This window comes from Castor canadensis, chromosome 6 (genome assembly GCF_047511655.1).
Source record: "Castor canadensis chromosome 6, mCasCan1.hap1v2, whole genome shotgun sequence".
In the NCBI taxonomy this organism is placed as follows: Eukaryota; Metazoa; Chordata; class Mammalia; order Rodentia; family Castoridae; genus Castor; species Castor canadensis.
In genome coordinates, this window is record NC_133391.1 from 64,904,056 (window position 1) to 64,931,478 (window position 27,423).

At 40.0% G+C, this 27,423-nt stretch overlaps 1 protein-coding gene across 4 annotated transcripts in view; it reads left to right on the forward strand.

Moving 5' to 3' along the window:
- Window positions 1–473: 473 nt before the first annotated feature.
- Window positions 474–27,423, forward strand: part of Megf10 (multiple EGF like domains 10) — a 164,364-nt gene continuing 137,414 nt past the window's right edge. The window contains exon 1 of one of the 4 annotated variants that reach the window (XM_074076610.1): window positions 474–1,282. The gene's annotated coding sequence lies outside the window, so the exon portion shown is untranslated. Of the gene's footprint in view, window positions 1,283–8,434; window positions 8,617–27,423 lie in introns of those variants that run through there. The other 3 variants (XM_074076612.1, XM_074076611.1, XM_074076609.1) reach the window with 3 other exon arrangements.

Consider the following 27,423-nt stretch of genomic DNA (forward strand, 5'->3'; position numbering starts at 1 on the left):
CACTTTTCTAAAAAAAAAAAAACTGTTCATATTAATAAGAGGAGTTGGTTGCGATGATTATTTTATGTACGAGTATAGGCCTGGTTTTGTTTTTGCTTGGAGCGGGTAGAATTAATATAAGAAAGAACTACCTCGCAATTAGAGAAGTTTGCATCTTTCTGGATCGTCAGGTTGTGGGGAAAGTCTTAAATCTGGAGGAGGAAGGTGGACAACCAGAGAAGCGGATTGCAATCCACAGACAGTAAATAAATAAGACCTTTTCTTGGTGTTAAGGTTCTCGGGTCTCCCGGGGCTTCGTTGGTAGACGGCAGAGGGAGCCATTCCCCAAGAAATCAGAGCGCGAGGCGCAGCGGAGAGCCTGGGGACTTGGGGCGTCCCAGGAGTTCCCTCTCCGCCCCGCCTCCGAGGAGAGGAGCTGGCGCTCACCCTCCACCTCCACCCTCCGCTCCCCGCTCGCCCCACCTCCCCAGCCACTTCGCTGCGGCGTCGCACTCAGGGGCCGGCTTGGTCACCCATCCCTTCTCTGTCCCACGTTTGCGCTCGCTCCCCTAGGAACGCGGGGGACGCGCGGTCCACGCCAGTTGGCTGCTCCGGAGCTGGCCCGGGCCCCCAAATCCTTGTAGAGGTTCTAGAGCTCCTTCGGGGGACTTTGATGAGGGGTTAGTCCTGAACCTGGGTCAGTACGCAGACGGCTCTCACTCTGCCACTACTTCGTCCAGCCCCTAAGGTGACCCCAAGGTTTATCAACTTCGTGACCCGGGCATTGGCGGGGTCACCCCCAGGTGGTGGAAGCCTCGCAGGCAGGAGTGACTGGCGATCAGGGTGCAGGAGTCGGGTCACCAGGGTCCTGCCAGTGGCCTTAGGGACTTCAGCGCCATCGACACCTCCTCCCCCACACCCCTCCAGCAGCAGCCCCAGCGGCCACTGTCCCCGTGGCAGCAGCTGCAGCAGAGGCAACTGCTCGCATCCTGACCCGGCTCGGGTTTCTCCCTTCCTCCTCCAGCATCTCGGGCCAGACAGTGAAAACCTTGTTCAAGTTCGCGGCAAGTACTTCCTGCGCGCAACACCGAGGTCTGGAAAGGCGTTGGGAGCTGCCTGCTCCCGCGTCTCCACCTCTGCGCCTAAAACGCGTCTCCACCTCTGCGCCTAAACCGAGACTCCCAAGGGTCGCTGCTCGAACGCTCGCTGCGCCTTTGGAAACAGATTTCTTACCTTGACTGGCGTTGCATGAAGACCGGGGGGGAAAAGATTGCGCTGCGAATCCCAAGATCACAAGTCCTGGGTAAGAGTTAGCCAAACCCAACTCTGGGGGCCATTGCACTTGGCCGGACGCTGGGAGGCTTCTTGGGAGTGGAGGGCACATTTCCCTCTGCAGGGACCCTGAGGTGCGGCGTGAGGTAGGGCGATGTGGACTCGGGTTGGGTTGTTGATTTGCCTCGAAGAGAGTTATTGTTACTGTTTGAGTTTGGTTTTGTTAGCTGTGTAGGGAATTCCTGGAGTGTTTTTCCTGGGAAGACACGCTTTTTATATATTTTCTGCCTTTGTATTGTGCCTTGCCTGTATTTGTTCCATGATGAGCCGTGACTTTGCTGGATGTGGGGAGTTTAGTGGGAAGGTCAATCCGAGAATAAAAGGCAGCTTCAGCTGGGCCATTCCTTTCAGATCTGCTGCATGTCTCTGGGACCTTGCACTTACTTTCTAAACTTTTCTTTCTTCCGTACTTGGTATTCAGATGGTGCAGTTGACTGACTCATGAGCTCCCGGGATGCTCCTCAGCGTTCTTTAGGGGTGTCAGGGTTATAGGCTGGGTGACAGATCATAGGGTTCTTGTCAGAATGCTTGGCTCCTCAGGAATGCTAGAAGGGACAGTTCTTTAAGCCATCCTTCTTATTTAACAAGGATTTATCCGCTGGTGGTCTTTTTCTTTGAAAATCACTTGATCTAGGACTTTAACCTCTGGTATAGGACGATATTTTGTCTTTATTTTGCTTTCTGGAAGTATTTTCTTTAATAACACTGCTGAATAAATGAAATCTTGGTGATAGCTTTGCTGCTTCTTTCAAGAAAGAAATAACTTCACACAAAACCCCTCATTTTTTAGGGGAGAGTTAAAGTTTGGGTTTTATTAGCCTAAATTATCTAGTATTGCTGTTGTTAGGCAGTGATAACCAGGCTGTGCCGAGGCAGAGAGTGACAGTCCTTCTTGGTTCTTCTTTCCTTCCCTGCTTGTGTCGTGAATCTCAGTTCCATGTAATCTAACCAAATTAAAATTCTCCATTCTGTGTGGATGAAAAGACCGGGGCTAAATAACATTATCCAGAAATGCTGTCACCCTGTCAGGAGGCTCCAAGAGGTCAGCTTGCAGGGCACCTTTTGTTTTGCCACTGTGAGGTCAAAGAGTTCTGTTGGTAAGCTCCAGGGGCCAGGTGATCTGGACTCAGCTCTCCACTTTACAACTGTGTGTTTTTGTGGTTCTTAACTTCTCCATCTCCATCTCCAAAATCAGAATGATAATGACAGTGCTAACCCCAAAGATTGTGGAAAGGACTGGGCTAACAAGCCTGGTACATAGTAGGCAATATTGGCTATTATTATTATTATTCTATTACTGAACTAGCATTAACTATTGCTGTATTGCTATAAAGTTACTTTCATCATCTATCAGAAAGTGTTACTTATTAATCCTAGAAGGCTGTTGCTTCTCTGTGAGCTTCACTGCCACCTACCATGTCACAGTTTGTTCAACTTAGCTCAGGTATGGTTTTGTAGTGTTTCCTCTTGGAGCACTTTCAGTTGGGAAAAAGGTGGAGGCTGCAGGGCTGGGACTTGGTAGCGTTGGGTCATGGCTGGACACCAAACGTGTGGTAGGAGGCAGGAAATCTGTACTTAGTTCACAACCTGTGCACTTCCTTAGAAACCTTTTGTATTAATGTGCTTCCTTTAAGCTGATTTTTAGAGGTCAATCATTTATTCAACAAATATTTATTAAGCTCTTTTATTGCATTTCAAGCGATGCTCAAAGTAAAAAGCTTCATTTAAAAAAAACGGATATACATAAGTATTGGCTTTATGACCATCCCCACTTTATCTCAAGAATGTTAACACTTCCTTCGAGTGACACCTACACTCTATATAAGTAAATCCCAAACACTTTTTTGTGATAGTGTCTTCAATACCAATTCAAATGAACATAAATGCACTGTGATTGAAGAATTGAATGAAATATTCAATAAGACCTCAAGCAGGTAGCGTCTCTATTTAGGCATTTGTTTTCTGATAGATAAGCATGTGTTGGGAGCTGAAAAAAGAGCTGAATAATCTTTGGTGTTCCTTCTGGCTCTAAAATTCTTAGCTGCCTTACTTCATTGTGATTGATTGTGGCACTTCTCATTTTTTTCTTTTAATATTTATTTTAGGTAAGTAAATTATAAAGCTTCCATCTTTTTAGGTTAATTAATGACAGTTATAATTAATAAAAAGGAAAAGCATTTAACTGCTTGTATTTCATCAGCTTTCAGACTGATATACATCAGAAACATGGGAGGAATTTGATAAAAATATTAAATTGAAATATGAGAAATTGTCAATACTTGGTTATTTTTACCTAAACAAATGGCAGCATCACATGGTTAACCTAATATAAATCTGGCCCCCTCAACCTGGATTCAGATGCAGTCAGTCTTGGGTGAAGTGTGGAAAGTCTGCATTTTCACAAGTTCCCCAGGTGGTTCTGAGGCAAAACCAGTCACAAGCTAAATAGCACCAGTGGGTCTCCCTTCTTCACGATTGTCTGCTTGGCCTGAGAGCGTATGTCGAAAATACAAATCCGATCATGTCATTCTCTTGTTTAAAACTTGTTGGCAAAACATTCTAGACGGTGAATGTCAGTGTCACTCCAGGACTTGTTGAAAATATAGATTCAAGGCTTCATCCCAGACGCAAGAACCAGAAATCTGCATTTGAGCAGATCTCTTAGGGCATTGGATAGAGATGACTTCAGGTCACATTTGAAGCTTCTTTATTGTGGTACAGGGCTACCTCTCCTCTGGGTTGTTTCTCTGCTTCTTTTCTCCCCACTGCTCCAGCTCCCACAGAGCTCCATTTTATTACTCCTCCCCAAACACTGTGCCCTTTTCCTCCTCCGCGACCCATCTGTGTGTGCTCATCCCTCTGCTGGAAACATCTTGCCCCTCTTTTCCTTCTAACCAACTATCTGCTATCCATTTATCTTTCAAGGCACAGTTCAAATCGAACTTTTCCTCTAAAGCTTTTCCTAATTCTCTCACATAAACTGAGTGATATCTCATGTGAGTTCCCATTCTTCTTTATGGATAGCTTTCATATAGCATCTGTCACATTGTTATCTGAATGCTTATTCCCAACAGGTTGGTGAGCTCATCGTTCTTTATTGAAAGCCCTTGTCCAAGTTTTGGATGATAGTAGTTACATAATACATCCCCAGAGGATGTGGGAGAAGAATGAATGAATGAATGGCAACTGACAGTTTCTTAGCACACAAAGTGTTTAGGACAGTGACTATGTACCTATTGAGAGTTTGGATAAGCCAGTAGGTATTTATGTTTGGCTAGATGTGATCTACAAAGTTAACAGCCTGTACTGGAAAACAAGAGAAGACAGATTATTCTAAGTAGACTTAAGAAATACCAATACTATTAGGTTAATGAATAAGTTCAACATATGTAAGATTAAAGAGCTGTGTTTATGTTTTGGGATGGTTTTGGTTGTAAATGACAGTGTCAGTAAAAACAACCAACTTTGCCCTGTGCTTTTCAGTTTCTAAAACACTTTTGCATGTGTTTTTGTATTTGATCAGAAACATGGTGGCTGGTTTCATACTGACTATCCTACTTTCCTGCAAAATGTATTCCTGAAAGTAGGTCCAAGCCTACATGTTATAAGGGATACTGACCTTAGAAAGTCAAGTACATTACAAAATCTCTCATTATACCTTGCCATTTAGATGCAACATTCAGTGTATACTTCTTTCATTTTCTTTTTTTAATCTTTCTATAAGTTTGGTTATTTCCTCCTCATTTAAACAAAAATTGACCTGTTTGAGTTCAATAAATGTCTGATCTAGATTAAAGACTTGCCATTTTTGATATGTATCATAACTTTTGTCTTTGGCTTATTTACATTAACTTCATGAGGAAAAAATATTTCTCATGATTACTATTAGGCTTTTCATTTTCCCAGTTCCCATTCACCTTTTGTAATAATGATCATATGGAAATACATCTCAGTAAGCAGATGAATAATTTCCAGGGTAATAATCAGATGATGCTACTGCAAAAGCTGAAGTGTCGGCTCACGGATGCATCCTAGTAAAATCTGTGTGTAGGGCAGGGAGGTGGGAGCATGTAAATGTAGTACAAAGCCCCAACACTGTTGGACTCCAAACACAGCCATGTTAAGGATTGCTTCTGTTCTCAGGTACTCAAGGGTGTGCCCCACTTATTTAGTTTTAAAAATTAGTTTCAAGAACTAAATATTAGATTTATCCAGTTCTGTTATTTTCCTTGTTTTTCAATTCTGTTTCTAAAATGAACTTTTTCTACCTTGGTGTAAGCTTGGATCATTTTCTGCCTGTGCTTTTGTACATCTTCTAATTGGTCTCTTAATTTATTCATTCATTCATTAATTGTCAGTATCTGATTGCCCCTGAAGTTTATATTCATCTTTTCTTTCTCTTCAGCGTTTAAAATTATTTTTCACCATGATCATTCTTACTCTTTTTAAACATAGCTATTATAGAGGATTCATTTAGGGAGCTTAATAAAAGGATGTCACATACTATGAGGAAAAAATAAGGTACAAATCAAGGTTATTTTACTTTCTAGAACTTTATTTGTGGAACTGCAAATCACATGTGGACGCTAATTGATGATGCATACTGTGTGTTATTAACCAGTCTGAAAATGCGAATTCGATAATATATCCTGTTATGATCACTATTCATTTCTATTGATTTCCTTTCCTACTTCATTTCTAGTGATTTATTCTCCTAGATAAAGAAACTATGTGAAACATTCTAACACCTCAGCTTCCTATTCAGAAGGCAATAAATTATATCCCTTGCTACTTTCGAAGACAAAGAAAATAGTATGGAAAGCCTCATCTTGATGGGTACATGTGCAGGATGTTAGCATCTGTTAAAAACATCTTACTGTTGGAAGCAAGGAGGCCCCATTGGAAAGCTGACCAAGCACCTTGTCATTAATATTGTGTCCAACCCAAATGAGTTGTGCAGATTTGGTTAGTTCTAAAACATAGCCGCAAGTGGTGGTTCCCATGAGGGATCTTTTAAATACCTATGGCAAAGACTCATGTTTGTCTTTATATATATTTATGCATAGTATATATATTTTTGGTGTTGGTGATTGAACCCAGGGCCTTTCACGCTCTAACTAAGCACACATTTTAAGGGACCCTTAGTCCCTTAAAAATATTGTTGATGACAAATTAAAAAATTAAAATATACAAATTAAACTTATTTTTCACTATGAAATCTTTATTTTGAGTTCAGGAGATTAATCCTTTAGTCAAAATAAAATTTTAGTACCCAGTGAAATATATATATGGAATTGATGTCAAGATGTGACTTTGTTTCTTTAAAAAAGTAATTGGTTTGAATTTTAGTTTTTGCTCCATTAAACATTTAGTAGATGTATAGGGTATAGAGATAAATGCTATGAGTTATTACCAAGAAGTTCTTGCCTTCAAAAAAATCTACATTATAAAAAGTGCACGTGACCAAGTAAGGCTGGGTGTAGTAAGGTTCAGGTAGACAGTTCAGAGTCGCTCCAAGTTCCCTCTTGGGAAAGGGCTCTGCATGATCAGGGGAGCTGTGTAGGAGAGAGGATTCGAATGGATAGGGCATCCTAGGTAGGGGATGAGCTTAACAGGCATGGGGTGGCAGGGATTTGCACGACACCTTCAAGTTAATAGTGACTAGATCATTCCACAGGAATGGTGAGGTAACATTTGAGAATCATTTTTATGATAGCCACTTACAGGGTTACAGGACTGGATTCTGTCCATCCCCCATAATGCTGTATTCACTAAAGGAGCTCTTCACATTATACTGCTATTATTTTGTGATGTGAATCAGATATGATTGGGGTGCCCTACTGAGATTCAAATAAAAATTGACTAAAAGTCCCCTTCCCATTCCATGTGAAGGTGTGAAATGGAAGACTCTTATTCCTTTCAACCACTATGGAAATTCACAGGGGTAGGGATGAGGACAGGGCCCGTGCTTTTTCTTGTGTCACTAGGATAGGAATTTATATTTACCCTTAAGCAGTTTAAAGATTATCCTGCCATGCTATGGAACTGTTTTTTTTTGGCATGAAGACACCTACCTCGTCATGAATGTTACACAATTCCTTTACTTTGGAAAATAACACCAAACATGTGGCTTGGATAGTTCACTTTTAAGGTTTGGGACTATAGGAGAAGCTTATATATTAAAACTAAATGTTAAACATGCTTTTGTTTTTCTGGTGCTGGGGATCAAATCAAGGCCTCATGTATGCTTGGCAATTGCTCCACCTTTGAGCTACGTCCCAGCCCAAATGATTGTTTTTTAAAATCTCATGCCAGTATTGGAGCTTTCTCTGGTCTGTGCTTCTCTGAAGATCACAGCCTCTACCAGGTTGCTCTAGCACTGTCTTACTGTTCCTGTACCTCCCCTTCTCCCTCGCACTGATGTCCCACCTTTCAAATTCCTATTATCTTCTGGACAGCCATTAGGATTTTTATTTAAAATACTTTTAATTTTATTTTTGAATCAACATACATTAATAATACAAAGGGATTATTGTGATAATTCCATACATGCTTACAGTGTACCTTGAGCAAGTTATATTTTTAAATGTTCCTGTCTTCTTTCCTACATCCCATGGTGCCCTCATGTTTTTATCTATCTTCTTCCCAGGTGTTTTTGCCTTCCATGCTAAGATGTGATAACCACAGTATAACATACCCACAGTATAAAGCCCTTTTAGTATCCTCCCTGCCTCTGATTCATCCCTTAAACAGAGGAGCAAAACCAGGCTGTTGGTGAGGCTAGAAATGGTTGAGGCTCTGTTCAGCCTGTGTTCTCAAACTTCTCAGGCAGCAGAATCGCCTGCAGATACAGGCACCTCTCAGTTTTTGATTTATTAGGTATGTGGAAGGGACCACGGATGTGTATTCTTAGTGTACTTGTAGCAAGGTCTAGTCATGCAGGTGGTCCTGGGGTGTACTAGAACCCTTGTTAGGGTTGCAGCGCTCCGTTCAAATGGAGTGCTTTTTTTTTTTTTTAATTTTAGTGACTTGGCGAGAGGGGGTCACAGAGAATAGCTGGTCTGTGAGAAGCTGGGCCTCTCCTTCATACTTGGAGGGACAATGGCTGTAACACAACGCTGTTCATGTGACAGCCGGAGAAAGGGGCTCATTGTTTGGGGTTGGCTGATGCTCCACTCTGCTCTGGCCAGCCGTCCAACTGAGCTTCTTCGTCGCCCCAAGGAAACAGACACACTTGAACCAGAGAGACAAAGGAAGGAGGTCAAGGCCTTCCACAGCTAAACTACTTGCAGCAATGTGTCAGAGGTAGGATTTGGGAAGGGAAAAAGTAATTCTGTAGAAGCCTCATTAATCTGCTGGTTTTGGAGGAGCAGACATGGCGTTAGGGAAAAACAAGTCTGTCAGAACCCCAGTAGGTCTTTTGCCAAGTAGAAATTGTTTTCTGCTTGTTCTACTGACTTATATGTAGAATTTATTTATTTTAATAGTAAAAGAAAGTCTCCCTCTGTCCATGATAGGCAAAGGCACACTTTTTAACCTCTTTCCCCAGGCTCAACCAAGACAGGTATCTGTTCTAAAAATTTGCCTAAATTAAGCCTGTGACCTCAGAGAAAGATTATTCTTTGCTCTGGGTGATGATCATTAGATATTTGAAGTATTAATTAATTTCTTTCTGAATCTAGATTTGGGAAGCATTCTTGAAGCTGAACATTTTTTTCTGAGTTTGAAATACAATTATATCTATTAGAAATATTGATAGGCTTGGACAGTTAAGAGTTTGAGAGACCTCTCCAGATGCCCTTTAGCTACTAACCCTCACCCCCAACTTCCAGACGGAATTCCAGCCCTGGAGGGAAAGTACTGCAAGTTTCCTGTGAAGATCTAATCCTCGAGTTCAGCAATTGGACACATCCTTTGTGTCAGAAGAAGATTCAAATTCAAGGTCACAGCCTTTTCAAAGGTCACAGACTTTCAAACAGAATTGTCCTTTTAGCCTGATTGCTCCTTTTATGAAATGTGTGTCATTCATTCAGACTGTGCCTCTGGGTTTCCTTCAGAGGGAGACTTAGCTCCTAGTTTCTGTGTATATTTTCTTTCTGTTTCTTTTCTTTTCCTTTCTTAATTAAAAAAATAGACATAAAATTGAGAAAAGCAGAATGGGGAAGGTAATGGGCTTTTTGGATATAATGGGCTCTGGAGAGCCCATTTCCATGGGGTGCTCAGGTAGTTGGTAGTTCAGGCCAGTGGGAATCCTTTGTCTCTGAGATAAGAGGTTTCCCGATGGGAACACTCACTTAAGTAGGTCCAGCCCAGGAGAGGGCAATATATGATTTGCTTGGGGTCACTGAGAGCTCCTTGTAATTAAGTCTGTTCTTATACCTTGATTATACATGATCATTGTAAATCCATTAAAGAAGGAGAAACTAGTGGATTGTAGAGGCAAGTGGCTTTATTTTCTTCATTATGTTTCCACTATCCCTCTTCTTGCTGTTTGTTTATCCTTTACTAAATGGATATTTGGTTTTGTCAGTGATATAGATGTCTTTGAAGTGGAGAAGCGGAAGAGGAGACTTCACTGGTGGCAAAAGGATTGTGTTAAGCACAAGCCTGATTAATTAATTTTCAGTTCATTATCATTATACCTGCTCTTTTGCCTCTGTGTGATTGAAAGAGGATTGTCCCTCAGTGTTCTGAGGAAGAGTATTATGCTGTACTTGAAGTTCTGCATAGGTACAGCATTTATCAAAAACCCAGGAATATTGTATGTTGATTCTTCCTCTCCCTCCTCTTCTACTTCTTCCTTCTCCCCTTCCCCTGTTCCGCTTTTCTTTCTCCTCCTCTGCCTCCTTCTCCTCCTCCTTCCCCATAGGAAGGCATAGGATGCTTATTGGGACTTAGTTTTCTTTCAGGATCAAAACTCTGCCCACACAAAGCTTCTGAGATTCAACACTGCTGTGTACAAATAGGCCTAGTTGTACAGGTGTGCTCAGCTTGTGAAAAACTACTGAGCAGTTCAATTTTAACTATACACCTTCTTTGTGGGTATATTTCCACACTTCAATAAAAAGTTCAAAATGTTAAGGCCCATGGTTAGTGTAGAATTAAAACTGTAGTAGTGATGAGAAATGGTAAACTCTGGAAACCCCTAAGGGTCACATAATTTGAATGTCACTGGGGTTGGGAGAATTTATAGCTTTAAATATCCACTAACTCACCCTTACTTCTCTAGCCAGAAGAGCCGAGAATGGAAGGCAATAGACCAGCATCATTTTAGGCAATTGTTATGCTCTTGTAGGCAGCAGACCCAGTGCCTAGCAGAAACCCACTGTTTAGAGTCTAAAACAAAAGCACCCCTCTACATTAGCCAAGCAGCAAATCACATTCTCACTCTCCACCCTCCTGCTCATTGTAATCTGCCAGGAAAAGCAGGAACTGACATTGTGGATGATAATGTTTTTCTGCATCTTCAGATGACATCTTTCCAAAATTCTAATGTTGGAATGCTTTAGTTCCCCTTCATTTTTCTTATTGGGATACAGTGATGTGAGGAGTGTGTTTTTTGCTCATCTCTCTTACTTATCTCAGTTGTTACTTGCTAAGCTCTGTAGTGAGGTCCAGGAGCATTACCTGTGAAGGTGGAAGAGCCTTGGCAGCCAAACAGAGCTTCCAGCCCCAGAGCAGTCTGTGCTCCTTTTCTGTCTAGAGGACTCCCACCATTCAATAGTATGGGCTGCATAGATTGCACCAGAGTGAGTTATTGTACTTGTAGAACAATCCAGTTTTTTTTAATAACATGGAAATGATAGACTCAATGGAGAAAATGGGAATGATTTATTTTCCAAAGGAAAGTTTGGGGCCCTTGGATTTGAGATGGACATTTCACATCTGTAACAGGTATGACACATTCTGTACACTTCATTTTGGGCATTCGACTTAAAGGTTGAATGTTGATTTCTACAAACGCATGTGAGTAAGCTTGTGGGTAAAGTGAAAGATTCTGATAGGTTTGATCTACTTTGGGTCCTGTTATTTACTATGTGAAACGTGACAATCTGGGTTGGGAATCCCATCCATAGTCCTTAAAGCTTTGTGACCTTCAGTCATGCCACTGAAGCTCTCTAAGACTCTTCCTTACCTGTGGAATGATAATAGTATATGATTCAAAGAGTGTTGCATTTAGCATAGAGGTAGGCACAGAAGTAAGTTATGCATAAATGCTACTTATCATGATTTAACATCAGATAATGTTAAATAGGGAAGATAATATATTTAGGAATAAGGTCTGCTTTTATGCTTCTTATGAGTGAACCATTCAGGTGCTTTAAAAAGATCCTACCAATTAAGCACAGAATTTAGTAAGTATAGTCCCCAATATCAAATGCCAACTACAAGGAATTTAAGATGTTTTGTGTGTGGGACTAGGGTTTGAACTTAAGGTTTTGAGCTGGCAAAGCAGGAGCTCACAAAGCAGGCACTCTACTGCTTGAGCCACACCTCCAGTCCAAATTTGAAATATTTTGGAATACAAAAACAGTTATATTTACTCATGAGCATAGATGTTTTTAGATACATGACTAAGGAGTTAGATTGGGCTGCTAGTAAATGAGTTTGTTCCTCCAAGAAAACAGCAGAATTTAAAATGGGTGTTCAAACAATATATAATCTTGTAAGTACATGTTCATAGAAGCATTATTCAAAATAACCAAAACTATTTCTTTGGGGTGGAAACAACCCACATGTCCATCAGCTGATAAATGGCTAAACAAAATGTGATACATGTACACATTGGAATATTATCCAGCCGTAAAAAGGAATGGAGCATGACACATGCTACAACATGGATGAATCTTGAAAATACAATGCTAAGTAAAAGAAGGTAGACATGAAAGTCCATATAGTATATTATCCTTCCCACATGGCATATCTAGAGGAGACAAATCCATATAGTCAGAAAGTAGATTGGTGGTTTCCAGGAAAAGGCAAATGGGGGAGTGACTATTTCATGTATATTTGAGGTTTTTTTTGAGTAATGGAGATGTTCTGGAAACAGCACTTGTTGAATTTTAGGTTATGTGAATTTTATCTTAATTAAAATTTTTACCTTTATTTTTACAAAGTCAGCAGATGTTTTACATTTAGGTAAGATGTATCTGCATAGATCAGTCAATCCACATTTATTTTGTGTCTGCTATGAGATAAGCCTTAACTGCATGTTGGGGAGACAACATGACAAGAGCAATGTGTTTATTAAGGCAGGAAAGGAAGAGCAGCAGGTTAACCCTGCACAGAAGGAGATCACTGGATTTGGGTGACTAGAGAAGGCTTGCTGGAAGAGATGGACTTTGAAAGCTAAATGGGCTTCATGTGATCAGAGAAAAGGGAGAGAGAATCCCAGTTGGTAAGAATGTACATGGCTGGGCAGGGATGGGGTAGACAAGGGTAGGGACAGGCAGGGTGGTCACAGTGGAGTGTTTGTATAGTGGAATATTAAGAAATAAGTTTTGAAGTGTAGGTTGGAACCAAGAAGGGAAGTCTTGGAAGTTAACTGCCAATGCCTAAATTCATAAGGCATTGAGCAGAGGTTTGGCATTGATGATAGGAGCAGAAAATAGAATCAGAATAGGAAAGACAGTAAGGAGTCTATTGTAGTAATTTCACTATATCTACATAATCCACTATGTATATATTCAATGAATTTTTATTAATTACCTATTAGCTTCCCTGAGGTCTTCTGTTAGGGATGGAGCAATACATAAGATAAAGCAATTCCCTGCCCTTTGTGATTTGTGTTCTAATATACATTTCAAGCACTGACTGCTATGTCTGGTAGCAGGCTTGGATGTGTTACAGTGTTGTGGTTTATGAGTATTTTTTAGAACCAGGCTTCTAAATTTCAGTTCTGCTCACTCTGCCATTTAGTAGATACATGTCCTTAAGCCAGTTCCCTTATACTTCAGTTTCTTTATCACTTAGGCAGGGATAATGATGGTACTTCCCTCATAGAGCTGATAGAAAGATTAATTGTATAATAAGAAGAATTGTATAATAAGTTATATAATAATAATAATTTTATGATAAGAACTTACTGCCTAGCATACAGCAAATGTTTAATAATTGTTGTTTGTTTGTTTGTCTGTATCTGATGAATTTCTACCCAATGATTTGTTTAGCTCACTTCTGTTTTTAACTTAGAGTCTATTCCACAATCCTTGTTTGTTATATCTCAGGTCTAAGCTGTCTTTAATATGCCATACTATGTTGGATATGCACTTGTTGGATTAATTAGCATATAAATTCCGCCTTTGTATTTTGTTCCTGCAGCCCTTGTAGTCCAACACAAACAGATCAAAATATTTTTTAAAAAAATTATGTAGATCTGACTAATTTCAAGATTATTCAGAACTGTGGGGACACAGGAATAGCATAAAAAACTGAACTAAATCATAGTCCCAATGTTCATTTAAATGAATGGTCTTGATTTATTTCCCATCACACACCAGTGTGATGCCCAAAGGTTGAATCGCTGCTTGATTCAAATTCCCCTAGCCTCATCTTTCTTCTTTCTGTGTGGGTGCTAATGAAGAGTGACATAGACAAAAGCTGGTGAGAACCCTTGTTGGAGGGTTTGAAGTAAGGGAAGAGCCTGGGAAGTTTATACTTTGGACTTTTAAGTTCATGAACAATTGGCTTTGTAGCTATTCTTCCATGGGATATAGGCAGATTGCATCCAGCAGTGGTGAGCTGGTGGGTGAGGACAAGCAGCCAGGGCGGGAGCAATTCACCTGGCTAGGAAAGGGGGTGGGGGATCCTTGCACTGAGGACAAGGCATCTTCCTCCAGAAGGGTGCAGACTGTACCTGGTCCAGCCAAGGATGCTGGTGCTGGGAATTCCTCCTATGCCTGAGCCCGATGGTCTTTTATTTTGGGGAAGACCAACCTGGAGCAAAGGCACTTTTCTTCTGCCATTAAAAAAACAAAACCAAAAAAAAAAAAAAAAAAAAAAAAACAAAACCAAGACAAAAAAGCTTGTAGTATGTAGCTCTGCCAAGATAAGTCTGGAAAAAAAATTCTTTGTCTTTCTTTCCAGGCAGTATGTAAATAATGTTTTGTAGCTTTGTTTGTGCAGTGCCTGGGGTTGATCAAAGGGCCTCTCTGCAGCCCAGCACTGCTGTGGAGTTTACTTTTTGTGATCTTGGCTGTCCTCTGAGCTAGCCCTCTATTCCCATGGCCACCTCCCAGTTCAGTTGTCTTTGGTTGAGGGTATGGTATGGTATGAAGTCCAAAGCCCTTCCAAAGATGATCACTAAGTTAGCTTGTAGAATTTCAAGCATGTGCGTGTGTGTAGCCTCTTCCTACCAGACAGGACTCTGATCTTTCTGGGGTTTTTTTGGGTGTGACAGGCAAAGGCAGTAGCTTCATCCAAGTAGGATTTCTAGTAGCTTGACCTAAGGAGTGTCCTGCCTTGCTGGAGAATTTGGAAGAGCTTTTTTCCTTTCTTGGCCAGGTTGCACTGTTTGTGAAAATGAGACTGTGCAGTTAGGGCCACAGTGGTGTGTAGATTCACTCACTGGCTCTAAGGGAGACTGCACTGTTTTTATGAGTTAGTGACTGCTATGCCCTTTCTGTCTCCTTCAATGGTAAATATGTCACTGCTGAGAAGGATGGCAACCAAGTCCTGCCGCCAGGCCATTTTTCAGAACAGAGTAAATGAAGAAAGGGCTGTGGAAGCTGGATAGGTTTTTGTGTCTGAGTTCCAAAAACCAGTTCTTTTAAAACATAAGCACTGTCTGTCTAAGTATTGGATCCATCACAAGTAAAATCCTGGTAGAGCAAACCCCTGCGAGTGTGTACTGGGAACCTCTGGGTAGTTTCATCCTTCCTTTTGGTTTGCTCACTCAGATGTGAGGAGGTGACTGAATTGGTAATAGGTTTGGGTAGTGTACTTATTTATTTATTCTGGGGACTGAACTCAGGGCTTCTTGAATGCTAGGCAAGTGGTCTACCACTGAGCTCCAGGTACTGTGCCTAAGAAGAAAAAGTTATGCACAGTGACTGGACCACCCATTCCTTTGGGCCCAGCAGTTGCTAGCAGCTGAGTGGTTTGGGGAGGTAAAGATGCTTACTGGTTAGCATTTGGGTCTCAGATTTGTTGTTGAAGGATGGATGGCAACTCATGGTAATAGAAGCAAAGCTACTTAAGGACAGATTCACTTTCAGGACATTTCACATCATTGGCTCAGTGCAAGTTGTATCTCAATGCACTTTATGCTGAGTTGTGAGGGGGTGGGGGTGTGAGGAAATCATCCATGTTTGAAAATTCCAGCACTACCCATGAGCATAGCTGCCCACTTTAGAACTGCAGCAACGTGAGTAATGTTTTTGTTTTCTAATCCTGGCGCAACGATTGTATTGGCTGCACTACAGATCTCCAGGCGATGTCACCAGCCCTTTAAAATGTTTGTTTTGTTTTGTCTTGGTGTGGCTTTGAATGAAACAAGAAAATGCTTTTGCCCTCGAGCTCAATTGGATAACCCACAGTAGTGGAAAGAGAGTCTTGCTAGTGCTCAAAGAACTGGCCTTGAGTTCTAGCTCTGCCCCACTGTTTGATCTAAGCATCTCAGAAAGCTCCAGTGTACTTGTGCTTACTTATAAGACCAGAGATCAAAGAAGCTCTCCCCAAAGCTCTCCCCAAACCCATGAACTTGACAAGGGAACACCTGACACTGTTTTGGATTGTGGGGGTACAGCTGAGTGGGCAGTAGGAATGAGGCAAGTGAGGCCTCCATTCTAAGCCAGCTGCTGGGGGCTGGCCACAGAGCTAGATACCAACTGGAAGAGAGTCAACCATGGGCCATACAGAGCTGCTCTTTCTGCCCTTTTGTGCCCTGGAGAAGCTGAGATAAGTGATGGGCATTTGTTTTCCTGAGAGCTCTTCATCCGTGTTGCCTCATGGTTAGGGTAACACCATAAACTCATCTGTGGAACCCTTCTTTTTTAAGCCATGCTTTTTACTGAGTCTCAAAATTTAGCTAACATCAGACTTAAATCCAAACATCCTGTCCAGACAGACACATTATTTTCCACTACCATGGTGGATCTTGGGGAAAATGTGTAAAAATGAATTGTGTTCTTTCTTTGTAAAATTTATCTATCAGTTTTTTAAAAAGAAATTGTTTGCTTAAAAATTTTTGGTAAGCCTGATACCTTCTTCTGTATCCCAAGAGATCTTGCGTGTGAGTGTCAGGTGATGGTGGAGAGCCTTAGTTCCAGGGTGCTGTGTGCAAACCCCCGAGTCCAGCCCCACTGGGTAATGGAGGCCAGGGCTCTAATCCATGCCACATGCCGTGACCTGAGCAGACCCTACAGGAAAACAGAAGTCTTGCTGTCTTCTCATGGAGCAGTTGCTCAGAATCCCTGGTACAGCTGTACCCTGCTTTGTTGGAGAGTGCAATGTGACCTGATCTTTTAAGCTCTTTTCTCCCTATAGAACTTCTAAATAACAACTGGTCCATGGTAGTACCTGCCAGAAGCGCTCAAGATTGACACTCTAGATTCAAAAAACACTGTTTGTGTAATACTTACTTCATTAGCAATTATGGGAGAAGAAACACTTGAAACCGGAAAGTAAGGCTACTTTGCTCTGACCCAGAAAATCCAAATTGAGGAATTAAGAAGGGAAGGAAGACAAGTTCTTTTAAAACCTCAAATTCCTTAGAACCTTTCTGATAAAGTAAGGAGCACAAACAGGTTCAGATTCCTAAGACCTTCCAAGTTCAACAATCAAGTCAAAGTATACTGGCAGGCAGGAGTGGAGAGCTGGAATTCTCATATGGCAACCTGGTTTCAAAAACATTTGACACTCCTTGGGTTTCCATTGGCATAAAATAGAGAAACTTAAATCGCTTCCTTTTGGATTCTGAGTCTGGATTCTGGAGAGATTGATGTCTGTTACAAAGCCCTCTAGGAGTAGAGAAGTGAGATTGAGAGGAGAGAGATGTTTTTCCTCCTTTCACTCTTGGGTTCTAGCAATTGGATACCAGAGTGTGTGTGATCCATGGACGAGTTCCTGGAGGTCCGTCCTAGCTATGCAGATGGGTAGTGAAAAAAATGAGCAAGGAGCTTCTACCTTTTGGGAAGACAACTGTTACTCATTAGACCTTGGCTCACTTTTAGATATTTTTTATACCATACACATGCCCTAAAACTCGGCACTTTTAAGTGTATGTAAAGCATTATAAGAACATTCACATTCTTGGGTAACCATCACTACCATCCATCTTCTGCACTTTTTTGTTATTCCCAAATTGAAACTCTGTACCCATTAACTAGCACCTCCTCATTTCCTTCTCTGCGGTCCCTGGCAACCAATATTCAACTTTCTGTCTCTATGAATTTGACTGCTATTGGTACTTACACAAGTGCAGTCATATAGTATCTGCCCCTTTGTGGCTGAGTACTTCACAGTACATCCATGATGTAGCATGTGCCAGGTTTCCTTCATTTTTAAGGCCAAATAATATTCTACTGCATGCACATACCACATTTTGCTCACCCGTGCATCCATGAGTAGACATTTATTGTTTCTACTTTTTGAGTATTATGGATAATGTTGTCATGCACATTGGTGTACAAAAATTTGCTCAAGTCTCTGCTTACAATTCTTTTGGAGTAAATATCCACAAGAGTAATTATTGCATTATATGGCAATCCATCCTTGTTTATTTGTTATTTTGAGAAACTACCCTACTGTTTTCCACAGTACATTCCCACCAGCCGTACACAAGGGTTTCATGTTTCTCTACATTTTCACCAACACTTAATCATTTTCTGTTTTTTCTTTGGGGGGTGTGAGCGGGGGGAGGGATAATCATCTATCCTAATGGGTGTGAAGGGGTGTCTGATTGCGGTTTGGATTCGAACTTCCCTAATGATTAGTGATGTTGAGCATTTTTTCATGTGCTATTGTCTTCAGCATATCATCTTTAAAGGAATGTCTATATAAATGTATTGTTGTTTGTTTGCTTTGGAGACAGGCTGTTGCTATGTAGCCCAGGCTCATGATTCTCCTACCTTAGCCTACCTGGTATTGCATCTGGCATAGCCAGTGATTGTCTTCTTTTTTGAACTGGGGTCTCTGTGTTACAGCCCAGGTTGTTTTCAAACTCCCGGGCTCAACTGATCTTCCCAACTCAGCCTCCTAAATCGCTATGACTACAGGCACATGTTCCTCACATGGCTGGTTAAAAATGATAATTGTATGTTGATATTATAAATAATTCTTTCTTAAATATAATATAAATTATGTGCATTTATCAGCTTTTTGAGGAACAATTGACAAAGATGGATACATTTAAAGTGTACAAGGTGATAATTTTATGTATGTATCCGTGTGAAATGATTACCACAATCAAGTTAATTAATACATTCATCACCTCACAGAGTTACCTTTTCTTTTTCTGTGAGAATGCTTAAGATATACTTGCCTAGAAAATGATACCTGTTGAAAGTGTTCCAGGAACTAGGGGTGAGGGGACGAAAGAGAGGAGTGGAGGGGGTGAATTCAAGTATGGTATATTTGATACATTGTAAGAACCTTTGTAAATGCTACTGTGCACTCCCACCCAGCACAATAATAATAATAATAAAATGAATGACAAAAAAAAAGATACACCTGCTTAAAAAGTTGCAAGCTTAGCAAGTCTTAGGTCTATGATACAGTGTTTTAAGTAGAGTTGCTACACTGTACCTTAGATCTTCAGAACTTTTTCCTAGGTTAAAGTTCAATCTCTTTGACCAACATCTCTCCATCACCCCCCAAAGTCACCTTATAAGCAACAACCACCACACTGAATTAAACTCCTCATTGCAAAGAGGAGAGCTATAAAGATCGGAACTTTGTATTTAATTTTTGCAGCTTTTTGAAATATATGTTTACACACATATATAATAAAGAAATGAAAGACAACATGTGGATAACATGTTATATAATAATCAACAAAGTAATGACATGTCCTGACACTTAAAATTCTGTGAAGTTAAAAAATAAACTTCTGAAATTAAAAAAAAATCTATATAGATCCTTTGCCCACTTTTAATTAGATTGTTGTGTTTGTTGAGTTGTTCATTGTTTGTTTGTAGGAGATCTTTTATAGTCTACATACTGATTCTCTCATGTACACGATTTACAGGGACCATCTCCTATTCTGTAGGTTGTCTTTCCATTCTGTTGATGCTGTCCTTTGATGCAGAAAAGTTTTCATTTTGATGAAGTTAATTTCATCTCTTTTATTGCATGTGTTCTTGGCCTCATGTCAAAAGAATGATTACCAAATTGCTTTCAGAGCTTTTTAAAGTTAGCTCTTGTCTTTGTAATACCACAAAAAACCATTACTTGTAAAAATTCTTATCAAGGAATTTTGCTTCTTTTTTTTTTTTTTTTTGTGGTTCTAGGGATTGAACTCAGGGCCTCATACTTGCTAAGCAGGTGCTCTACCACTTAAGTCAGTCCACCAGAAGGAATTTTGCTTTGAGATTGCTTATTTTTACTTAACTGGAGAATGACCCTCACATTATTTATAATTAGTTGGTTTCATTTTTGCCATGCTGTATGATCTTCTCTTCTTAAGGAGTTACTAAAGCTCATTGTGGATAAAGAAGAAAGAGAACCTTGGAAAGGCTTAGTTTCAATCTAAACTCAGTCATTTATATTATAGGGACAGAGGAGACAAAGGCAGAGCTCAATAGTCTGAGGAATATAGGAGGGCCGCTCAGCAGTCATGACTGGCAGCAAGTATATGATACCAAGCGAGACCATCATTTGTCTGGGAAGGCTGAGGTCTACTTCCTGAAGTCTTTTCCCCCATCCCCTCACCTCCTCAGGCTGGAAAGATTATTGCAAAGTGGCTGGCTTTCAGGACAAGTCTCTAGGGACCTTCAGTTCCTGTCCCTAAAACAGAAAGAGTGATTGCATGTCTGAATCTTCTCAACATGGTTAGCTAATGACTTTTATAAGTGCCTCTTCCTTTCTAGATAACACTCCATATTCCTTTTAGTTTTTATGAAGTGTTGAGAAGACCTTTGGAATTCGAAGACTCTTAATTTCTCACATTTCTCACCATTATTTCTGAATTACCTTTTGAGTGTCAAATCACACATCCAAAACACTGTAGATATTGTGTGGGATTAAAAAATGAACTCGTAAGTACATCATAACTATATATAGTCTTGTCCTGAAGAGTACATTAAATAAGGAGACTGCTCAAGGCCGTTCCTCTTTATACTCTAGTGATGATTCCAGAAGAAGATATTTAAATGAAGTTTTGGTCTTTTCTTGTTAGTTCTGTCATGCCTTGATCTTCTGAGCTGTTGCACTCCTGTTTGCCTGAGACATGCAGGGCTGTGTTAGGTATTGTCTTTTTCTCTACCCAGCATGTGTGCAGATGGGAGGTGTTTGCTGTGGCTTTCACGCTTCTGCATCTGTTCTAAAGAGACCTTTTTTTGTGTGCCAGTAATTGTCCCTGTGTTGTTACCAGCTCAGGAACTTGACTTAGGGATAGTGAAAGCTATGGGTGTCCAGATTTTTGCATTTTAAAAATGTCGAATGATGGCCCATTACATGAAGGCAACCCTTTAAAAATGAACTGCAGTTTAATTAGGACATCTTCCGCTTGCCTGCTTAACAGACTTGAAGGAATCGTTGAATAATTTAGCCAAGGACAAGAAATGATAGCAATAAGATTCTCTAATATGCAGACAACACTAAATTTCTGAAATCTCATTTGGTTGTTGGTATTCAGAAATAATCATTTTTGTTCTTACGGCCTAAGGCAGCTATTCAGAGAAACCAGCTTTCTTGATGTTGTGTGATTGTTTTAGTCATAATTTCCTCAGGAGCTACAAAATGCAGCATCCCATCCTAACTCCAAATTTTAATGCCCACCAAGTAGGCATTGTAACAAAACTGCAGCTTGGCCCCCACTGAGCTCACCCTGGTGCACCTCTCTCCATAGTGAGAGGTGGTGGTATTGGGGTCTGAACTGCAGCTTCGTGCTGGCTAGGCAGGTACTCTACCATTTGAGCCACACCTCCAGCCCTTTTTTCTGTGGTTATTTTTGAGATAGGGTCTAACTTTTTGTCCAGGCAAGCTTGGACCTTTATCCTCCTATTTTAAGCCTATCTCAGTATCTGAGATAACAGGCACATGTCATCATGCCAGCCAAGACCCCCAGATGGGGTCTTGCCAACTTTTTGCCTGGCTAGCCTTGAATTAAGATCCTCTCTGTCTCTGCCTCCCAAATAGTTAAGATTACAGTCATGAGCTGCCTGTGTCTGGCTGTGGGACACCTCTTTGTCATGGGGTCCAAGGAAGTGTGGGTGAGACTGACAGGGAGGAGAAGGAAACCAGAGAGGGGCAGAAATCAGAGCAGGCAGGCAGGCCCTGCTTCCATCTTAACTGGCACCAGGAAAAAGTGCCTTCAGCTGGCACAGCAGCCTGTGGGCACCAGGCTTTGCTTGTTTGCCATGGAAATCCTAGCTGTAACAGGGACGGCTGCCATTCAGGCACTGAGTGGGAAGCTGCTTTTACGGGAGGCTTTTGGCACTGTGTCCGACATACACTCCAGTCAATCATGGTAAAGTGCCTAATAACAGATGTGGTAATTAAGCCTGAAGAACTCGGTCTCTATTTTTCCATTTTTATTTCAGAGAATAACAAAGTGCCTCATTAAACCTCCAATTGCACTGATTTTTGAATTGAGCATACTGATGTCAAAATTGTGTCTGTGCAAGGGTTTTCTTCTGAAGTCTTTATCGGCCAAGGACGTGCCAGGGGACACTTGGCTCCTCTGGGCTGAGACAGTTATGCTCTTTCTGGCCTCCCTTTGTACCCCAATACCTAGCCATAGGCAGATTCCTGGACACAGCCAGATACCTGTATGAACCTTAGAAATAAATAAACTGTTTTAACTTTTATGTGCCAGAGTCTATTAGGTTCAAATTACACTGCTTATAGCAAGGCATTAACGTTAGCTTTCAATCTTAGAAAGGCTTCAGACAATCTGAACCTGTGGTAAATTACCATATTTTAATAAGATAAATTATCTTGAAAAAAATTAATTACATTGGGAAAGGTCTATGTTTGATTGTGGCAGTTTCTAAGTTAAACATCTTCATTAAGGTTGTTTTTCTATCATTTTCAATCATAAACATGAGTCTGGCTCATCATTAAAGGAAATTAATCTAAAAATTTAATGATTGAGACAGGTAGAAAAAGTGTATGCTCTCAATAGCAAGTGTACAAGGCTCAGAACTTCTCTTGAGCTCTTTGTGGTCTAGTAAGAGCTGGCTGTGTGTGACTGTAAGGCTCTTGGGATATGGCTGTATGTGGCTCTATTGGATAGTGTAGGTTTATATCATGTAGGTGACTTTTTGTTTGTTTCTAACTCAGTGTATCCATTTTGCAAAATTATTGATTCATTGCCTTGTCTCCAAATGTAAATTTTGAGTTTTGAGAATATCTCACACACAATTTCTACTTGACTGGATTCTAAATTCTCTCTTAACCTGACCCATGGAGCAAATGACTCAGAACAGAATTAAGATTTAATTTAATTTTAGCTCTTGTATTAGTAAAGTATAAATTTAAATCTATGACCCAATTAACCTGAGGAAATAATTTGTGTATATTTTAAGTTTGTACACACACACGTGCACATATATGTATAAAGGCAGTAATGACCTTAGTGACAAATCATATTTGTCACTCATCTGACACCTTATACATATAATTTACTTTTTATCACTTTATTCATTTATGCAACATTTTCCTCAACTCATGTCAAACTTGTTTCTTGATAAATATACAATCAGCCATGTACAGACTCAGATCTTGAGTCTAAATTTACTTTGAGAAATCATTCTTATCTACAGCTTGAATCTAAAATGAAATCTCCCAGGTACAGTGAGGAAAAGCCATTGTTCAAGCAAAGGTACTGTCTTCAAGATTTTGGGGCTGCTAGAAAAGCAGAGTTATTATTTAAATAGGATTCAGAAGAGTGTCCTTATGTTTTTACTGTGAATAGCAAGATCTTCAGGGTTAGAACAGTTTGTGATTTAGTGTTAGTTCCATTGTTGAGGAAAATATTTCTGTAAGTTCAAGGAGATGCCTTTAGGATAAAGTGGATATCTGACCAACTAAAAGTGACTCTGAGCCTAAGTGGCACCTTCTGGTAGACTAGACCAGCTTGGGGATTGTTTCCCAAAGTCATCCTGGCTCCCAGCTGAGGTACCTTGTTCTCTCAGTCATGACTTCCACTTTGTTATTTATCTCTCACATTATCTTCTGGACTCAGTGCTGTGACTCACAAGATCTCCCTTGTCTGCCCTCAACCTCTCAGCTCACTGCCTAATGCATGTGAATGTTTTGTGACCTCACAGCTCCTAGTTTTGATCTAACTCAGCAACCATTTTTTAAGCATCTGTTACGTTCTTACAGAAAGGGAGAGAAATAGGGAGGAGCAGAATGGCAGACAAGACAAAGCCACAACTTTGTTTTCAAGGACCTTAGCATCTCATTGAGAAGATGACCAAGTAACATTCAGGGAGGTATCAGAATAAAAATATGGAGAGTTGCTTCCACTAGAGATTTCTATGTAGTTTCTAATAAAAAGACTAAGGAGTATTTTTACTTATGCCCTGAGCACATGCACATGAGTAGCTCATATGTAATGTGAGAATAAATTCTTGCAAAGACAGCATTAAGTTGACCCAGAGCTTGTATGATTGTTTGAATTTCAAATGATTAGGGAATCTTATGTGTTAACCTGAAAGAATCATAGAAATGAATCATAGATTTTTTTCAAATTAGCAGGATAGGAAAAATATATTCCAGGCAGGAAACTATTTCCACTCTCCATAGATTCTTCAATTGAGATAGTCTTTGTTTATAGTCTAAATCCATTAGATTTTATTTTTTCTTTTGAAATTAACTCATTAGGGAGTTTAAAACCTTGAACAAATGACAGTAATATAGTTTGAAGGGACTACTTTTTTATAATAAGGAAATGAATGCTCTCAGTGTGATGGGGGGGATCACAGTTTCAGCTACTTATAGGTTCCAATATGTACAATAAAAAGTAGAGACATTGGTATTAGAGATTTTGAAATAAAAAAATAAGAATTGAAGGAAACTCAGCAAAAAGTAAATGACATTTGGTAAGGACCAGAAAAGAAGAGATCAAAGAAAGTGTTAGAGTTTGCAAAGCCTCTGGCCCTGCTGAGTTCAGAGCTCACAGCTTTAGTTCAAATATCTTTGACTTCCTTGGTTCAGATTGCTCTTAGAGTGTCAGAGCCTCTCTGAAAGTAAAAGTGGCTTTTCCTCATGAAAATTGTAATTATTTTGATTTTATCCTAAAGTGTGTGCATTTATGCCCACCTGTGTATAAAGGCAGTCCTGGCCTTATTTGGGAAATATACAAATTGCTTATGTACACAAGGGGTCCATTAAACTGTTCTTTTGCTTCTAGTCACAATGTGGCTTTCATCAAAGACTATCATTGACCTTAATTACTTCTCAAAATTAAGCCTTACAAATATAGGAATCCTTTTCGTTTCCTTTCTGTCTATATTTCAAATATAGATTTTAAGTTAATTTATATTTTTTTCTAAACTGTATTTATATAGCACTTGATGAACACATTGAAGCGGACAGAAAAGTTCTCTATTTGTTGTGGACTGTAACAACCTGCCAATTCTTAAGCGTTCATTCTAGTGTGTTCCTAAATATTGTTTTTCTAGCAAAGTTTCCTAAAATGGGTCCCTGTACCATCCCACTCATGTAGGCCCCAAGAATTATACTTTTCAGCAATGCAAATGCAACACTTTAAAAAAATTCTAGCATTGCAAAAGCCTGCCCTTAAAGTTTGATTAAAGTACACTATATGCATTTATGGAAATATCACATGAAACTCCTTTTTACAATTGATGTGCACTAATTAAAAAAAGAAAGGATTTTTCATGTAAAAAGTAAATTTTGGTTCCATTTTCCCATCTCCTGCATCTTGTCTCAGTTATTTCCTGCTGGCTTTTATTTCCTCAGTTGCACCCTCTCCTGGATACTTCTTAGCTGCCCTTAAGTTTGTGCCCATGGTCATCTTATTTTGCCTACAAGAATCACGACCATGTTTGATCAGGGTCACTTACTGAGAATAAAGGAATGCCCGTGAGAAGAGATGTTTAAATGAATTTACAGAATGATTAACTATTAAGTAAGCTCTTAAAAGTGTCTAGTTTCTCTTCAGAGACCACAGAAAGTTTTCTCTAATTAAATATTCCTCAAGAAACACTTTCATTGGTGCTTTATATATTTATAATCACTAGTCTTGTAATCATTTTGTTTCAATGATGGGATTTTCCACTGCAGTTTAGACATTATGTAGGATAATCTTGATTTTTCATTTCTTTCCTTTTTTTAATATTTGGAAAAATGTTTTAATATAGAATAACTGATTTGCTTTATCTTTCCTATAGGTCATTTGTTCATTCTATTAGTCAGCAGTTAAGAAATATTGAGCCCTCCACATGTGTCAAAAGCATGAAAAGATGAATGCTAAGCCCATCAGTTAGTGGAGCAATGAGGCCAAAATGGTGAATGAAACAGTCTGTGTTACTACTCTGACAAAGAGCACATCTGCTCTCAGGATGTTCCAGGGTGGGAGCAAAGAAGAAGGATGTCCTGTCAGCCTGGGAGCTCTGCCTGGGGGGAAGTGATGCTGATTCTTCAAGAATGAGTGAGATTCAAGTTTACTGATAGTTAAGGGCATTTTAAGTAGAAGGGACGCCAAAGACAGAGGAGTGAAAAACTGTAATATTTTGGGAAATTCGACTACCAGAGAATTGGTACACATGAGTTTGCTGGGTCATGAGGTAGATTCAGATCATCTTGAATCTCAGATGCCAGTTTGGATTTGACCTCACAGGCAAGCTATCAAAGGTTTTAGGCAGAGGAGCATGATAGTCTGATTTGTGTTTAGGAAGCTTTGGTGGCAGTGTGGAGAATGACGTGGAAGTTGATTGGTAAAAAGATGAATTGATCAAACTAAAAAATAGTCAAAGTTAGCATTTCTCAGTACTGACGTTAAAACTTTACTACCAGTAAAGCAGTAAAGGGATGAGTAAATGGAATTAGAGACCCTTGAGACCACTTAAGAGCACAGCCAGAAGTCACCATCTAGGAACCAGAAAACTAAACAGGCCCTTACCAGATACTAAATCTGTCAGTGCTTTGATCTTGGATTTCCCCACATCCAAAACTCTGAGAAATAAAGTGTCTTTCCCTTCCTTCCTTTCTTCCTTTCTCCCTTCCTCCCTCCCTTTTCCTTCCTTTCCTCCTTCCTTCCTTCCTTCCTTCCTTCCTTCCTTCCTTTCTTCCTTCCTCTTTCTCTCCTCTCTCTCTCTTGCTCTCCTTCTATCTTTCCCTTCCTTTCTACAGGGCCTCACTACACACCCCAGGCTGCCTCAGCCTCCAGAGTGCTGGGATTATAGGCCTGAACCACCAAATTTGGGTTGTCCTGTTTTTGCGGTGCTGGGGATCAAACTCAGAGTCTTGAGCACACTAGGCAAGTGCTCTGCCACTGAACTACACCCCTAAGCCCTCCAAAAAATAAGTTTCTGTTGTTTTAAATTTACTCAGTTTATGGTATTTTGTTATAGCACTCCATTTATAGTATTCATTATAAATACATGAAGTAAGATATGAGACCTCTCCAAAATTTTGCCATTGGAAAATTGACTTAAGCATGAAAAATAAGCTAATTAAAAACATTTCCAAAAAGCAAATCAAGCATAATAATGGAGGAAAAACTACAATGTCAATAAGTCTGTAAAGATGATAAAATAATGACCAATTTCAAACAATGAAACTCAAAGTCCAAACTATTGAAATACAGGAAACACGACTGGGGATGGAGTGCAGTGGTTTGCCTACCATGTTCAAGGCCCTTGGTTTGGTCCCAATTGAAAAAAATAAACAAAATATAAAAAGAAAAAGAAGCGTTTTTAAGGGATGTGTAACTACACCCTAGTACCTAAAAATGATCAGTTATGATAAAAGCGAGAG